The sequence below is a fragment of the Branchiostoma belcheri genome, unplaced genomic scaffold (assembly GCF_001625305.1).
Source record: "Branchiostoma belcheri isolate BF01 breed outbred unplaced genomic scaffold, Haploidv18h27 scaffold8, whole genome shotgun sequence".
In the NCBI taxonomy this organism is placed as follows: Eukaryota; Metazoa; Chordata; class Leptocardii; order Amphioxiformes; family Branchiostomatidae; genus Branchiostoma; species Branchiostoma belcheri.
Window position 1 is genome coordinate 1,884,037 of NW_017804464.1, and position 18,926 is coordinate 1,902,962.

General features: G+C 41.4%; 1 long non-coding RNA gene across 1 annotated transcript in view; it reads right to left on the minus strand.

The window, feature by feature from the left end:
* The window catches only part of LOC109486381, a 16,428-nt gene extending 5,348 nt beyond the window's left edge, over positions 1-11,080 (minus strand). The window contains exons 1-2 of the long non-coding RNA XR_002141193.1: positions 11,040-11,080; positions 9,741-9,891 (exon numbers count right to left, since the gene is read on the minus strand). This is a non-coding gene — a long non-coding RNA (uncharacterized LOC109486381). The remainder of the gene's footprint in view (positions 1-9,740; positions 9,892-11,039) is intronic.
* Positions 11,081-18,926: the final 7,846 nt, after the last annotated feature.

Genomic DNA, 18,926 nt, shown 5'->3' on the forward strand with positions numbered 1-18,926 from the left:
TTCCTTGAACGCCATTATGGACAGTGGATGTGGTGTTTGTTGACAGGGTGAGTAAATCCACCCGCGCGGAGTTGCAGCAATGTCGGTTCAATGCCGGGTTGAGCCTACGGTTCGATCCATCGACCTGCTAAGATGAAAATCTTTTCCTGTACCTCAGACTACATCCCAGAGGGGGAAAATGGATCTCTGGGTTATCAGATGCTTTGCTCGCTTCATACATGCGTCATTCTCGTGTTACAAATGTCGGCTACGGTGTCTGTAACTACAGCTACCTCTTGGATCATTACCAAAGACTGAAGTGCAAATACACTTCTCGTGACGTGAAAATCGCCCTTACATAACCATAAAACAACAGGTCTTCAGGTCAAATCGACTGTTGTAATTTTCATCACTATAATGTTTTAATAGCCTTGCTGTGTGTACAAACATTCGACCAGATATCGCACATGTTCCAATATGTAAGTCGGTTCATTGAACACAGTATCTTTAGACACATCTCTGTTCGTTCCCTTATTGTGGAAAGTCACGAGAGATCTGAGTGCCTTTCCATCAGGCCGCCAAGCCTATCGCTGTTTGTTGAACGAACATCATTCAGTTGTCTATTTCCTGTTGACCTACGCGCCCCCGCGAATTCAAATAAATGGCGTAAGGTTCAAGACTGTAATTCAACGTCTTGTTGCATTTCTGGTCGCGACAGTGATATTTAATGGACGAACTTGCCGTGGGCAAAATGCGTAAAACGTAATTTCTGACAAGCACATGAAAAGACACCACCCAACTAGGGAAAAGTTTCGGTATGCGTTGCTGCCCAATGCCCTTGCAACGAATACCAACACCTGCGAAGCCATGCACGTTTTGTTCTTCTTCTTTCGTACTGCTATGTCCAATATCATTTGGATTATGAGCGTATATATGTTAGTTACGAAACAAGTACTGACCGGTGCAAATAAACAAAGGGGGAAAATAAAGGTAAAGGCACTACGGAACATAGGTGACTGATTCCGTGTCGCGTGCATTTAGTTTGTCTTACATTCTTTACACATATCCATACAGGGACTTGGAGATGAGACCCAATTTCTTCAATTGTTAGTGACTTAATTCAAATGTTCATCTTGGATTAACCGTTATTGAAGACAATGATTCTCTCCTCACGCGACGGGAAATTGTATTTAACATTCCCGACAGGCTGCCATCAACCTGTAAGGTCAGTTTAACGTGCATGACGAAGAACATATTTCTTGATGTTCGGCTGCTGACCCTTGCGAATCTCCAGGCTTATTTGTATTCTGATGCAAAAGCCAGATAAGGCAACGAAGGTGCTCGGGCGTGTAAGTTATAGCCTTGAAGTAACTATCGCACTAACGTTAGCAAACTGAAATCTCAACAGGCAAGAAGAAGAATATATTTTATCTCTTGCCCAACACAAAGCAGCAGATTCTAGATGTCTAGATTCAATAGAAGCCAAGGGGTTACCGAGTTTCTGTTCAATGAAAATGTAATTAAAAAATCGTACAAGTCTAATTTTTTACAATTTGCTGAATAATTTCAAGAATGCATATATAGCAACATCGTCTCGAGTAAACATTGTTCACGCTGTGATCATGAGTAAGCAGTCAGTAGATCTTTGTGTGTGCAACAGACGATGTAACTGACTGCAAAGTTCAATTTAGCTTCCATGAAGTAGAAATGACATTCCATTAATAGTTCATTTTTAGTAGCATTACGTTTAGCCGATTATTAACTTTCAGAACACAACAAGTGTTTAGCGTGGGTCTCTATTTCAATTACCATCTTATTGTACTGTGTACTTGACTGTTGCAGAACTCTCACCTATCCTTTTCTAGTGTCTACACTTGAGTGTCTTAAAGGGGATGTCTCCAGTAGACTAGACGCTTGTGGTTTAAGGTCAAGCAAGCTAAGGGCACCATTACCATAGCTGTAATGGACTGAAAGGGTAGATGGAGTGCGTTTGGGGCACACTACAAATGAACTTCGCGCTCCGTCGTTGGTTTTGACATGAATGGCCGACGAAAGGAGGCTGAAGTTGGCGTGGGTCAGTAGTACCTGCTTATGATGGAGTATTTGTAGCTAAGCGTGATGAGGTGGTTAAACAATGGGGCGAACATTGAAAGGTTGGCTGGGGTAAAGTGCATCGAAAAGTACATCATTAATACTAGACGGTATATTGTTGTTATGTAAGTAGTGAGGCACCATACAGCTATTACATAGACCAGCGCCGTTCAGGTTGTCTGGGAATTTGACCCTGGCTGTATTTAATGGAAGGGAAGCATGATAAGGAAAGAGTTCCTCCAGACTTCAATGCTCTCAAGTGGCAAGCACATAGAACTAGCTGTCGAAGATTCAAGATGTTTCCACATCAACTATATATCTCTGGGTATTGCTTCCTTCTTATCGAAAATGTGCACATCTTTTAAAAGTTCTTCTGCCGTAGTATCAGAGGAAGAACTTCATTTTGGTGATACAGTATGTTTTGGCCTGCAGCCAGCTTCTTGACGCCGTGCTGTCTGGAGAGTAAAGATAGATTCTGTCCAGCGGTAATCCTTCTAATCCTCGGCGCTCTTCGTCTGATCCAAGCAGTATATCCTTTCTGATCTAGTTGACAGAAATGGCTATCTCCACTCTGATTGTGGTCATTTGGTGTACGGTTGCTTAGGATAAAATCAAGAATAAACACTGTTAATGACAACGTCGGTAGCTACACTACCTTTCAATTTCGTCCTTTAAATGCGTTCTTAGGAACTTGTAATGACGGATAGACCGCTGGCGCCATCAGCCAGTGATAATCATGTTGTAAGGATCTATTGAAGCTAACGTCTCGTCGGTCATTCCGTGTCATAACTCAGGAATGGTATCGATCATAACGTTGGTATCGCACAATCTAATGCACACTTCCCGCTTTGCCCTGTATCCCCTAAGATCGATGTTTACAACGAGGTGTGACCTAATAGAGTTTTCGGTAATTTTGGTAAAACCCTTCCCATTAATATGCTTACTCTATAATATCATAGCTTATGCCTTTTGTCAACGGAAAAATAAAGTGCTTACTACCCATTATTGGAAATATCTTAATTGGAGAACCTTGATGAAAAATGAATAAGCAACACAAAATCGTCACTATCAACATCAAATTACTGAGGTTCCAAAGTATGTACATCAAGTATAATGTGACTTTTTGCTAAGCACAAGCGCAGCCATAAGATGCACTATAATTGCATATTGTCATGCTTATAGGAACTTCCTCTGCACAATTCTGGATCCATCCCAACTGCATTTAAAGCCCACATATCACATAGAACCTTTCACGACCTACGGAGTTCATTTACTTCAAACCTATCAACTTTTCTACTCCAAGGTTAGAAACTTTCCTTACGTCTTGACATCATCTCGGTGGGCAACCCTGCAAATACCCGATAACTGCCGGCGTCAGATTCATTCCCAGCACACTACATCACTCACACGGACATGGAAGCTGGCTCTTATCTAAGACCGCCATATTCCATCTACACTTTATGTTTCTTCTATCCACCATCCATCAACGAAACAGTACCATTAGTTACAACACCGTGTACTCCATCAACCATGTACGTACGGCAATGTTGTTGATAATACAGGCAATTCCATGCTTTATGCACTCCACTTGAGTTCCTTGATTTCTTAGAAGTGTTTTTCTTGACCAAATGTTAAAACAACTCGTAGCCATTATGAATTATATGTTATGATAATACCCCTTTCCTCTTTTTTTTTTGTTTATTCACACATTGTGGAAACTAATACAACATATAGTGGTAGCGCACTCAAGTAGCAAGGACCTCTTTAACGCTACCATGCACTTACACACAGCAATCCTAAATGAAGTACAAAGGATAATAAATATGTAACAAAAGGTAATAAAGAACAAAGATGTTGGAAGATTGATAAGTGCATGACCACTTTCCCTCCCAATGACGAATGCAATAAAATGATAGGACACAGTGAAAAAATAAAAGGGAAAATTGAGTTTTAGCTTTAGAGTTTTGTATTCATGTTGCTTTTAGTCTACACAACTACACTAGATGCAGAAAACAAGAACAACTGCATAATTGTGAAGGTAACAAGTTATGTTGCCTTTAATATATAGCCAAGAAATAGGGCACGGTGACGTATTGCAGTAGGGATTAGTGTAGGCTTTGTTACGCTCCGCCACGGCGATGGCTATCTAACTAAGTATGGAACGCCGTTCATCACAGGCACACAACGATGTGACGACATTCTCAATAGATGTGAGAGATTTCGCGGGAAACCAGGAATCAGCTGAACAGGAGAACACTCTCTATTGGCAATACGTTATCGTATATAACACAACACTTCCAGTAGCGAATGCAACCAATTTTGTCCCCTGTAAACCGTTAACTTTGTACTACAAAGAGATGGATGGTATTTAAGATAGACATGGCAATTTTATGAAGTTATGTTGCTGATTGTGACAAACTAAAAATTCAAAATTATGAAGTTAGTTCTACTCAACTTCGTGTGTGAATGGACACCATCAAACCTGCCACTGTACTAACATGATACCACACACGGTACCGTATAAGCAGCGCTTCGGGCATTCACGCTGTACCATTGGCTGCATGGATAAACGCCTATCTTTTTTACACTGTCAAGGCCGCTGTGGTGATCCCAAGAGAAACTCATTCCCATTAGCGATGGACTCTGACCATGAATAGGTCAAACAAACTAAAGGCGATGCTCTGGTTTCTGAAAGCGACTCTTTTCGTAGCAGAACACTATGACTGCGCGCTGTAGCTACGATGTGGCGACAGAATGGTCAACCTACCAAGGTCAATGGAAACCTCAACATATCTACCGACATTCTGATTGCACTGTATTGATTAAAGGTTACCTTGAATAATGTAGTGGCATTTCTTTCGACGAGAATGTTCCTTTAATGGCATCATACGTCTCCATTCTTGCTAATGAACTTGACCGTATATATTCGCTGCTGTGGATACGAAATGGCCATTTGAATTAAGAACTAACGCCGAATAATGAGTTTTATTCCTACATTGATCACGACGTTGGGTTTCAGAAGAGGGTGGGTCTAATTCGATAGGATATAAAGACCGCAGGCTGTCTTTATCATTTCGCCATTATAGTGTCCTGTAGGCTCAGTTCATCGGACGCTGTGCAATATGATATACTGGTGTGTGGCGATTAGTATTCCAATCATTGATTTTATGACGCACGTATTTTCGCTGGTGATTTGTCCGGCCGGCCAATCAGGCTTTGCGGAATATAATTACATTCATTTTTACGAGATCGCAAATCAAGCTGTAGGTAAGGGACACAATCTGCTGACTGTGACCCTATAAACGTGCTGGACATATCCCGGGGACGTATAGAGTGATTACTTCGCACAGGTTGTCAGCAGAAGGTATTGTGCCCAGTGGATGTATTTGTGTGATTTCGGTAAGTATAAGTTTTATCCACGTAATAGTGTCTTCCATGGTGTATAAAGGACTCGACTATTCATATCCTAGTTGCAAAAGTGCTGAATATACATAATAGGGCGGTGGTAGAACGTGAGGCCAATACTGTATAGCCAAAGAACCGAAACCTATATCATTATAAAGTTAGACATTTCAGTAGATTCTGTACGTATAGTAAACCGTTGTAGTACTGTATTGTATTGTATTGTATTGTATACCAAGCAGAAAAAGATTATACTTTTCTCTGAAGTCAACATCGTCTACTTCCTTCCTGTAATAAAAATGTGAGACCGCAACATCTTATCATCGTTGGTTGTATACAAATGGCCAACGCGTGTAGTAAATTTCTTCCTGCTTAGGGTAGTAATGCGATCCTAGAGGCTGATACATTATTGATCCAATTTTGGCTGTTGTGGATGATAATTCATCCTTTTCACTTGTGACATTTGCAGTAGTCAGCGGCGATGATGGGCTATGCCGTCGTGAGATTGAAAACTCATTACCTGCAATTTACTAAGAAATGTCAGTTTTAATCCCAAATGCAGGAATTCATTTACAGCGATAACGATTGCCTGTTAGTACCAAAACTAAATCACTGCCTAGACACTTTCTATTGAAAAGTTGGTTTTCTATCATTGTCGAATTTGTTTTTATTCTATAAACCATTCATATACATACATTCACTGTAAGCAACCAAACTGCCGGGTAGGCAAGCTCCTTCTGACACCTTTGCACTCCTAATGATCTCAATAGCCGAATCCTAAAAGGTCTACGCGTGGGATGACCAAAAGAACACGTACTAGCAGTACAACCACCACGCCTTCAGCACCAAGGAAAGTGTAATAATAAGTGGGCTCAGCAGAGATTGCCTCACTCCCACACCCATTGTTGGCCAGAGTTGAAGCGTGTCGAATCCGGATGGCAGCAGATTGTGTCGGTATGTTCCGTGATGAGGTCCATCTCCTATCACTTTATTCACCATGTGCGAGCTTATACTCACTATCCACACAGAGTGCGCCCACGGTAGAGCTCAGAAACTAGCAGCAGAAGCAATTTACGGAATAAGGGGGTGTCAGTACAAAATGATCATCAGCGACTGGTTGTTCTAAGGTTAAGACTGCTGTCAAGCAGCTAATGGCACCATGAATCCTTTACAATAGACATGGATATGGCACAGAAAAACACGCATGGAGCGTGCCTCATAGTGTAAATGAACGCAAATGGTAGTGGTGTGTGAGAAAACATGGCTGCATCAATGTCTTGCGGCTTGAAAGACCATCGCCCCTTTGATGAAAGACTGAAACATTATGCACGCAGCGGACTCATCATGAGAATAAAGGCGTTCTGGCTAAGAGCTCGATAAAAAGTATTTCATTGATATGACCATGACACCACTTTCGAAGCCTCACAGACTTCTGAAATTGAGTTCAATCCATGAGTGGGACATTTGAAATCGCGCCAGGCGTTGGACTTGACGTTAATGGGCGATTGCGGACCGTGTGGGAGGTAGTCAGATCGCAGAGACATAAGCGGTCCATTTGCATATATTATCTCGGCGGTTAGGCTGAATGATTAAGAACCCTTGCCCAACATGCAGACCGTCTTAGTGAGTCCTATATAGGAGGTATCTTGGTAGCATGAGCGTAAGGCTACGGAAATTGCAGCTGTTAAAGGCTAGACTGTATAAAGCCGCTCGCGGTCTTGTAAGGTAGGTACTACCCTGTTGTTGTTTTCACTTGGTATTATTAAAATTTTCCGGCCATGTTCAGGCAATGCAGCTGCAGAATCAAGAATTTTGTCGGTTACTTCCCCACCCAAATTTGACTCCTTTTTCCCGGCATGTATTTCGAGCTGCTTGTTCTATCTAGTACTCAGGTGTGAGAAAGCATATGACTTGCACAACCTATTGATACGCTATTTTACTTTCGCTTGGACGTTATATGAAACATCTCGGAAAACTCAGCCTATCATGGAGTCACTTTTCGACAAACTAAGAACACTCGAACTGACTGCAACTATGCAGGACCAAGGCCAAACGTCAGTTGTCCTTAGTCTTAGAATGTGATACCCGTACGGACAGCCACTAGAAGTTACTTTTCCAGTTGCCTGAGTTTTTTAGAATATCTTCAGAGATCAACAACATATAGCCTTCAAAGTATACAGTTACCACAAAGATGTTATTGTGAAACCAATATGTGATATAGTCAGATCAGTGATGTTCAGAATGTTCAGAATCGTAAAATAGAATATCTGCTACGTCAGTCTTTTGAAGTATTCAGAATTTTAAATTGCACTAAGCCCATATCTTTACCGACAAGAAAATATAGCCCTGAATAATACTTGGAGACGTGTCCTACTTTATGTGACTGTACTTATACATATATATATACAGTTAGATATTATGTGATTTATCTGTAATCTACTATAGAAGCCTGAATCAGAGATAAAGTCTATGTCCTGTGATAGTTTCTCTATTATGTAAACCTTAAACAGTATTCTTGTCAGAAGACACTTCGTCTGTCGTCCTTAAAACCCGCAAAGAGTCGACAGACAAATCGTATTACCGAACTCGGTTAGGACAATAAAAGACGTAACTTGGTTAGTACCCTCCCATGTCTTATAGGTAATTCTATTTACTACGCCCCTGTGACAGATGGTAGAACCAATCTATAGAGTTATTGAACTGTGTCTATCCAATATATCCATTTACGTCCTGACATGCTAAAAACTTCCAGAGTATGTGCCATTTATCTTCAGGATCGTTAAATCAAATTATCATCATCATCTACGTCGCCGTAATATCTTTAGACAAACAAGATAGCATTATATTTCTGCCATTCTCATTGCTTTTGAGTTAAGGTACTTACGAACTTTAGAGACACTACGCTACCCAAGTATACAAAGGTTTACCAATACGGTTTTATGGCGCTTGGTTATGTTTTATCAGATAACATACTGCTCATGTGCCCCTATTACTTTAAAGAATATAAACAACAAAGGTGACGGCACTTAATATGGCTGTATTTTCTATGTATGTGTTACCTGATTTTAAATTCTCTTTGTCGATTCCAGAGAAAATTTAAAGAGCAACAGTATTGGTACTACTATAAACACATCAGAGATAAAATGGCTAACGGGTTGACTATTAGCGGTATACTAATCATCTGTCTATTAGAGTTTATTGGACAAGTTATCTGAGAATATATGTCGTTTATGCGCGTGTAAAACTCCCCGTTTACAACGGCCACTGCTAGTCAATTAAAGACCGCCATTTTGAATACCAGCATGCATTGTTGTGTAGTCGTGGGGGCAAACGGATGAATCCCGAGTGACGAGATTCTATCCCTTCCACGACTGCCCAGACCTCACACACCATGAGGGTTTTATACTGATAGGCGCCTAAATTGGGTATCGATCCTAAATCGCCGCAGGCATGCGCTTGTATGTACCACATTACGGTGATGGAAGACCTCTCCAACATCAGGAGAAGATGAGCCGTTCACTCCCCGCGGGTAGGATTGAACCTGTCCCGTGTAGAATATACGTATTCATTTATTTGCACCAGCGACTGCACACGGCTGGCGGCTCGCTAATTCTATCTCCAGCTCGCTGGTCCGTGCGCTCAAGCAACGACTATTCATTGAAAAGTGACGGCAGGGCCTGCTTGGCATCAAAAGACGTGAAGTCCAACGAAACAGTGAACTGTTCAACGCGCGGCGATAAACAACATGGATCGATCGTCTGACTTTAACTCACGCTGACAGCTTCATTCACAGCGCTGCATTTGTGACTGGCAAGGGGCAAGATAACTGCCACGGAAAGAAATGAATGCATGCAATTCTATACAGACCAGAGCCGTCTTCAACAAGCAAATTTAATACAATATTCCCAGTCGGGAATATTGTATTAAATTACCATAAGTTCGAGCTACTTTCAGGTCAAGGTGGTGTTGTCTTTCTCTTTCTTTCTCCCGCCCGAGAATTCAACCAGGCCGTCAAACACGTAATTGAATTGCTTCAGTATAACAGCCGGAATTTCTTTGCCACCGACTAGGTTTGGCATGTCCAAATTATCATCCTTACGCGCAGCTCATTTCAAAGGCTTCATTTCAGTTTAACGCATGAGAAGCAGAGTTTCTCAGTTCAGAAACGAATGAATAAGTAGTAACAATTGGCATGAAACTCATCTATTTTGGTACATTCCATGAAAAAAGTTTGTTCTTTAGTTCAACACAATCAGACTGTTGCTCACCTCAAATTTTCACATTAGTTGGCCTTCTTCAGGAGTGGAGTGATCCAATCATGAGCACATGACCTGAGAGACACGTGACTCAAGCAATGAATCGCAAATGCCTGGTAAGCGATATCGCCCCCCGTCTCGGTGGAGTGCCGGCTGGTGGAATCTAGTAACAAAGTAGTAACAAGAATACAATACATTGATGCCTATTTTTTTTCTTCAATGGAATAGGATGTACCATCCAAAACATGATATTCTAACATAGTAAAATCATTTCCAGCAACCATACTGACTTAATGTTCATCAAGATAATTAGTATTCTTCAACACTCATTTTGCATACATTACACAGTGAGCCAAATGTGAGTTATTGGGCTTCCACTGAAGGAAAAATCATGCCTTATCTTAGCCGGTGGCATTAACGTGTACTTCACGTCTTCAATAGAAATTGCAATATCCTGCGGTAAGCCCGGCGTAAAATCAGCCCACCCAGTGCACGATAAGGAAATTGTATGTTTCTTAGGGAGTTTCTAATAATTCCAATTAAACCCCTGCACGAGAGACGGCAGGGGGTACCAATCAAGTCTGACAAAAGGTCCTGGAAGTCGGCTTGAGGATTATCTTTTCTTATTACAGCATATGCTATCTAATAAACGCTGTCAAAGCGTATGAGCAAAAATTTCTTCTTACACGTTCATCCCTAAAGGCACCCAATGCAGGCACCCAATGCAAGACAAGAATATAGACTTTCCAAAGTCTATATTCTAGTCACGATAGTTGAGACAACACTTTCTCAATGTTTATCAACATCCATGGAGCAAAAATGTACACTTTAAGAAACATAATTCAATTCTAAGACAAGAGGTTGTTTTTATAATGACCGATAGATGCATTGGAATGCTGTGCTACATTATATGAGTATCAGGGGGCTTACAAATTTAAAGACCTTTGACCCCGTGTATACGTAGCTGTGTCCAACACCCCGGTTTTCTCGCTTCCAAGTTCTAAAACTAACTGTGTGCCTTGTGCAACTTGTTCGCTGCCAAAGCTATCAAAAGTAAATGTAATTCTCTGATTAGATGATAAGAAATCGGAACCAGGGCCACTGGAAGCATCTTCGTGCGTGCATGGGGAGGGGGGCATCGTCTTCTCGACACGGGAACTGTCAACAGTAATTTACACCTACTAACAGGATTTACCTCGTACCTGCATCATGCATAATAGCATGAGGCTGGTAAATTACATCTTAACACACCTTTCTATGCCTAACCTTGTCAAACTATACTTACAGAGTCAAGATAAAATATAGACTCACGTTCGAACTTCCCGCCGCTAAAACGTTGACCCTTGTCTGACAACCACCTTTGACCTCTCGATGGTAGAGGTCACTTGATCTGAACCTGATTACCCAAACGTGTCACTCGTCCAAGCCTGTCGACCTTGGAAGATTTCTTGACACTGCAAAAGAGTCAGAGTTGTCTAACCATGTTGTTTCATTGACAAAGTGGAAGCTTATAATTTTATTATTACTTTCTTCACGGGTCCATTCAATAACATGACGTATTTGCTAATGAAAGATCACATATAACGTTATACTTCAAGTATATCATATATTAAGGAAATTTAATATCAGGTTTTAATAATCAAATACCATTACGATTTCTGTGACAGTTTTCTCAATTCTTGTCATGATAATAAGCCGGTAACTTAGTAATGCTTTTCTGTCGAGCAGCTACCAACAACAGTGACCATGCAGCACACTTGGATGATGTTGCGTTCGGTGACAGCTGGCATTTACGACTTCCAGCCCCGTTATACTGTTCCCTCAGGAAATATACAGCAGAAGCAGAATGAAACTTCCCACTGCCCTACGTGACGCTAGTGCTGATGAAAGTCACGCTTTACTGTTGTGCAGGTCATGTGTTTACAGCAGGAGGCATATCAGCACTACAGGTCTAATATACCTTTATCACGGCAATCTGCAGGACTATGTATATACAGTTGCCTGAGCAGTGTGCAACGCTTGGTGTAAGCTAAATGACGAATTATTTTTTGACGGCTTTATGAATGACATACTAATAAGATGGCGCGAAATTACGATTTTATGGGCCCATGACGTCACATCTCTAATGACCCTTGTTGGAAATTACCATACAATATACAGGAGAGAAAATCAACAAACACAAAAATCGATGATGACCTGGAGTGAACCGTGTGTAAGTCTTCATTCCTGAAAATGGATTTTGTATTGACATCTCATGGCCAAGTACTATACATGCATTTATGATGAAACACTTCTAGAAAACATAGGAAGTACTATTGGTTGTCAGAAGTAGCTTCTATCTGTGGATATCTATGCCCAAATGTTACAGAAATTTGTTAAATGTTTAATCAATGTGTACGTACGTATCACCATCGTGTATTACCAAAAAAGGCCAACAATTATTAGTGGGTCTTGGGTCTTTTGCAATATACACGGACATATCGTTCAATATGGTAATACATTCAACCATATGTAAAAGAGTTATAGCCATTATCATAACCCCTTTTTCCTTGGGTCTAGTTTACGATAATGCATGCACATAAAAACACTCGATTGTATAATTATTTGCTCTGCTAGTATGCCCATTTTAGCCATTTCCGTCAAATATAAAGTGACATGTACATGTGTTTATCAGTAAGTGTTTGGTAAATGTAGAGGGTAGGGCCCTGTGCGCCTATGGCCCCCTGGTGAGCCCTTGCTTCTTCTTGACATCAATCACGGAAGACTACACACTTGCAATTACAGATCCCTTAATACCCTTGATTTGAATTCGTTGGCACTGATGTAGAGTTCGCAGCTTTCTAAACGGCTGAGCAGTGGCAGCTTTCCAGGTATTGTTCTCGTAGTTATTGCGGTGCACTCATCGTGTCCACAATGTGTGTAATTTCAATCTGGAGCTACATTTTCCACCGCAGGTCCGTAGAGAGATGGCAATGCATTTGGCTGTTCGCAAGCAGCTTTGAACTTATATAAGATGTACAGACACCACAATATATAAAGCAGCGTGTCTATGGACTGGAACATTTTAATTAATGTGTCTGGTACCGTGCGGAGTTCATATTACCTGTGGAAGAATATTAAAAAGACGGTAATTTTGATTCACATTTGGGATTTCTCCTTGAAGGTGCCTCATGCACATATTCCTCTTTGGCGCCACCATGAAATGATGTTTGCATCTAATATCTTCTAAAAGGCGTTGCACTGGAAGACGTGTGTGGCCTATTCATCGGTGTTGTGTATCGATTCTCTGTTTACGCTAATGGCCCTGCGATGCCCTGGTGTAACATCTAAGCTGACAGACGCGCTCATTAGCTATTCTTTGTACTTCTGGCGATGCTAACCTTGAAATGCCTGATTCAACAAACCATCTTTCTTGTCATTTTGAAGACGAGTGGCGTCTGATTACCATGTATATGTTAGTAAAGGGGGTTGACGAAACACTTGAGGCCTTCAAGTTCAATAAATCAATATGGCGTCTTGGTCACAAGCTATAAGTAAAATCCATTGGCTACGACAGCCGTTGTGATTCTAGCAATTTCACGATGATTTAGACCTCTCAATGGGAGCCCGTCTCCGACATTTGGGCTTACAAGATTGCCTAACAAGCCACCGTGTCAGCCTCTTGGCCATTTCTGTTCCATAGGGTCGAAAGGTTTATGTACAGCCACATTCTGGCTCCAAAACAACATCTGCTGTCTAGATCTGCTTTGAATTTATTGGCTGCCAGACTGCCGGAAGCGGTGTCAAAAAGTGTACTTTCTGCTGTAAATGCATTAGTAAGTACACGTAGCAACAGGTATAAATCAGCGGCATGTATAAAATGCTGAGATGCGAATTCCATGTTAATTGGCAATCACAACGAGTAGAAGTGCGACAATGACAACGACATATCACTGAAGCTGGATCTTCGTTACTATGAAGAGACCTCAACATTTTAACCAATATCTGAACATTGAGAACACATAAAACAACGTGTAGCTATGGGGAAAAGCTGCATTGGGCCTTATTCTGTTTGGATGTCATGGCTAGTCGACTGGGAAATATCGCACATAATTTCTAGGAAGAAACGTTGTGAAAAATTGTCGGATGGATTAAATTATCATAAATGCCATCTTAAAAATTGGAAATATTTGCTTAAAAATTTGATTCATTTTTCATAAATAATAACATAAATACCTTATTTAGTTACTACCCTGTTGTATGTTTTACAATTTCAGACCACATGGTCTTTTGCTACATGCCTAACAGTACAGAGTCATTTTAACTTATTGATTTTAACCCTGTTGATTACAGCGAGCAAGTTTTGTAAATTCAGCAGATTTCATGCAAACTTCAACCGAAAATAATTAAGTGCAGCATCTGATAAATAATTCAACACCCAATTCCAATATCAGAATCTTCGCAGGTATAAGATTGTCTAATAGATTGGTAATAAACAGTTGACATTGCAAGCTTAGATACTACCTTTTAGGTACTGAAATATTAATCAGAGTGTGTCCGAGACAAATTTGTCTCACAGTGGGATTTAAGTAAGCAAACTTTTCATATCTGAAATTTAAAAAAATGTGATGACTATTTAACTTTCGCTGTGAGATAATTTGGCAGGGGAGACTAAATTTATGCCAACTTTAAGCCGACTGGCACCTCGATTCTAGTATACATCCATCATACACAAGCCTGGGGAAATACAAATCACATTAACTCATTTGGCACAATTTCTTTATTCCCAGTACTCCACGATATGTGCTGGGCAGAAAGATGGTGATTGCTTATTAAGCGTCCGCGAAAGTATTACACCTAGCAGTGGACGCCAAAGAACATTTATCATACGCTGTAAAGTTCACAGTGTATTGTGGCAGATATCGGATGATTTACTCCCACGTTAACTCCGACTGATCAACAGGAGATTTGGTTAACGCATCGCGGTGATTTCTGTTTCTCTGTGACGTGATAGTCTAAATCATATAGCCTGGAGGTTTACACAGTAAATGTGAAAGCGTAGATAGAAGATATGCCGTCTTGTGAATTATGCTTCATGTATTTCTTCCGTTTCGTGCTCACAGCGTTTACATTTAGGATCAGTGGAGGAAACTGACGGCATCTCCAATGACTTCAATGACGACGGCATCTTTCTTGGTGTGCTTGCTATCAACCACGACGTTCTTGCAATGGAAGTCAAAAGGTAAGCAAATCCGTTTGGAAATACATCACAGGAGGGTGGAATTACTCTGGCAACATCATATCCGTATATGTGCAGTGTGTCTTTGCTCCGAATCACGTATCACTAATATGACATGGTGACTGGGCATTTTGTAACTAGCACGTCCACTAAATGGAAACTTCAAATGATTCACACGTACTATAGTTGCATTTTTGTTGGAATTGATGCCTCTGACTTTTACTGATCAGACGAAAGCCTTTTTTCGTTACTATGGTAGAGTACAGGCACAAACCTAAAGACTGGATAGGAGAGTGAACGCAATCTAGTATTCAGAGATACATGTGTCGAAAATCTGTCTCCTTGTCAAATACTAGTAACAACAACTAAATTGAACACGAAACCAACAATCCGTGAAGGGGAGTAGCAAAAAGTTTTTAGATCATGAAAAGATTGCACATTAAATTTTCATAAGTTGGCAAGAAAATTGAACATCGTGCTCAGAGCGTGTTGAAAAGATAGTGTGGGCTGTACGTGGGGAGCCAGCAAAGCGTACCAAAACGCATCTATAGTTACAGGGGCGACCTCTGCACGGATATTGCATTAGAACATTGAATAGGATTCTGGCTGCTGAGTAGTTCGCCAGACACTTTCCTGGCAAAGGATGGCCATACAAGTTAAGCATCTGAAATGTGTTGCGAAGGTGATTCGTGGAATAACAAGTGTGTAAATTAGATACGCCACTCTTATCATTGAGTTGTAAGTAGGTATGAATCCCCAAGGGCTTTGCCAAGTTAGGTCGGTTACTAAATTACCTCTTCTTCAGATTGTTGAAATATTCTGAGCATGATGCTCCTATCAAGTAGAAAAGAGGTACGAAGAAAAAATATACCATACACGGATTCTGAGTTAACTTTTGATTCAATGTTTGTCACTTGATATTTTGGTAGTGTGTACTCACTATTTGCAATGACAAACGCATTTTCCACACACCTTTGGTTCATCATTATGTTAGTTTGGTGAGCAAATGTTTAAAGAAGACCTGTTTTTGTATTTGTCGGCATAGCTGCTGCCACCGTGCCAACAGTGACCACCAACTTCAGCTCGGTGACGGCAATGGAAGGAGAAACGGTAGTCCTGCCGGCTGAGTTCAGCCCAGACTACACGGTGTTCGCCCAGACGTGGAACAAGCTGGTTGGCGGAATGAGAGGCGTCAGGACAGCTGTGTACATGTACGCTTCCACCACAAACACCTCCATGTCTCTTGGAGTCTTGAAAGGCCGCGCCATTTTGGATTCGGACAGTTCCTTGAGGATCATGGCCGCCAGGAAGTCTGACGGCGGTCTGTACGTGCTGAGTAGTGTGTTAGATGTGGTGGGGCAGGAGGATCACTACGTACGGCTCAACATACTAGGTATGTAACATATCGACGATATCGTGTGTTTGAATGTAGTGCGACATTATCAGGGTTCTCATGATCATAACCTTTGACCTAACAAAGTTGTACCAAACACCCTGCGCCTCTCGCGTGAACAAAAGAGGATTCACCTTAGAGCATTTCCAACCAAAAGAAACATGAAGATAACCTGACGATAACTAACATGTGTACCATTAAGAATCACAAATCATTTTTCAACTGGTGTGTAACTTACCTGGAGCCATGGGAGGGTAGCAACGAGTCGGTACGAGCAGTCTACAGAACCTAAAAACAGGACATAATCACATGTATACAATTAAACCTAGGTCTAAGCACACCTTTGTAGACCTCGCCTTGACAAAAACCATACTTAGTCTTTAAAGAAACCTAAACTGACCTCCGAAACATTGCGAGGAAACGATCCCTCCGCCGGAAAGTTATGTCACATTTGACCCCTGGATAATAGAGGTGACAGGTCGTGAACCTGATTATCCAAATGTGTTGAAATATGAGTACCTGGACCCAATCACATAAAGTTTTGGAAAAGTTTTCTTTCATCTACACCAATGTAATGTGATTTTTAGCCAGCTCTCCCTGCTTCTCTTCAGCTGGTTCATGTCAAGTGAACTAGCAAAATTTTGATTATCATTGTACACACAAAGTCGGGCGCTCGAAGCTCCATTCAAATTTTTACAGATGGACCTTCGTTGAACCCGAACATAACAAATTGCGACCGTTACGGCGAGGTGCTAATAGGGACGCATAGCGTGAAGAAGGGCACCCGTGAGAATCAATACAACTCCCGGACATGCTGACCCCTGCTGCCGGTAATGCCCAGACAGATGGCCGCCGGGTCCCGGTGTCACATGTTCTCATTAAAAGGCGTTGGCAGCAACAGGGTCTGTTAACCCTCGCAGCATTACTCCATCTTGGCACTTACAAGAATCTCGCTTTTGAGATAATCTTGTGAACACATGACGGCAGTTACAGTGGGCTTTGTAGCCGTGGCGACTCCAACGGGGTTTCCTTTGCTTGCGTCATCATGTATAAGCTCAGTATACGGGCAATGCATGCAGACGAATGAAGCCCCAACACATTGCCTGCTGGAGTCTTCATGGCTGTAGGCAATGTATATCCCTATATAGACAGCTATGGGAAAGGTCCCTGGACCCATATATCTAGGGACACACTGAATATACCGCTCACGTTAGTTAATATGTAGATGTGAAGACAGTGTTGTGTACCATTATCTGACAAGATTAATTCAACGAAAACAAATGCATCTTGTTCCTATCTGCTGCAGTTTTGCCGATAGTCCAGATCAGTACTAAGAAGCCGGTGGTCGCGAAAGAAGGCTCTTCTGTCATCTTGAACTGCACCGTCAACTACACCAGTGCGCTCACCTCGCCGCCATATTGGGAAAGCGACCAACTCCAAGATGTCTCCCCCCACATCCTTGGCAACATGGAGGCAGACGACAGCTACTCTCCGTGGCTGTTCCTCCCCAAAGTCTCGCGAGATCAGACGGGAAACTACTCCTGTGTAGCCGAGCACCTGATGGGAAAGACGACTGACAGTATATCTGTAGGAGTCATATGTGAGTGCTTTGCCACGTTTTGAGATTTGGTCTTTATTGTCGAGTGGTTTATGAAATAACATCCTATGATTGTCTCCATAGTACATTGTACTGGCGGACCTAAACATTTTGGTTTGGCAAATATAGCTAAGACTCATAAATTTCAGAAAGAAAGTCAATAAGTAATTTTAAGTTTTAGATATTCTCCGGACCACTTTTTGAATAATGTTACCTGAAAGTTTTATAACTACAAATAACATGTGAAAATATAACCCAGCAAAGAAGAAACATGTCATGATTTGAATTCTGTTTGTGTAGAGCAGACAGAAACATGTTTAATGGGATCGGTTCGCTCACGTCATCCGGCGCACGGTAATACGTTCTGAGTGCGGTTCACCCAAACTTTGTAAGCCACTCCGTCGCCGACCAAGTTTGGCAGCACTCAGCCCAAATCTCCTCCTGAATAGCGGAAGGAATGAAGAATGTGACAGCTGAGTGCTTCTTGTGTGATAAGATTTTGTCTGTACCGCTCAAGGTTAACGGCACAACATATTCCCGAAAGGTATACATAATAGCAAGTAGTCTTTTCCCCGGTTGGGGATGCATCATTCAAACGCAATGACAGAAATTCAGAACTAGATTTCAAAGTCAAATTGTACTAAGCTTTCAAGTAACCCATGCAAAAATTACATTTCCTCTCGTATGGTCTAGGGTGACGTTCAATTTTTGTCACCCAGTACCTGTGAGACCAAGGAATGTCTACTACATTGGTTCTCTAGGGTTTAAGAATAAACACAAAATCTACTGTAACTTCTAATGAGACACTGACAATCGCCTGGGGATGTCACGATGTGTGACACGACTTTGCAGATTGATTGTAACTAGTGGTCTATCATGCACAACCTAAAACTGGAGCAATTTTGAGAAAAAAGAAAGTTTCATAATTCAATTTTTCTATTTACCAGTAAACTGTTCATTCTGCAGATCCGGCAAAGATACTGAAAATTG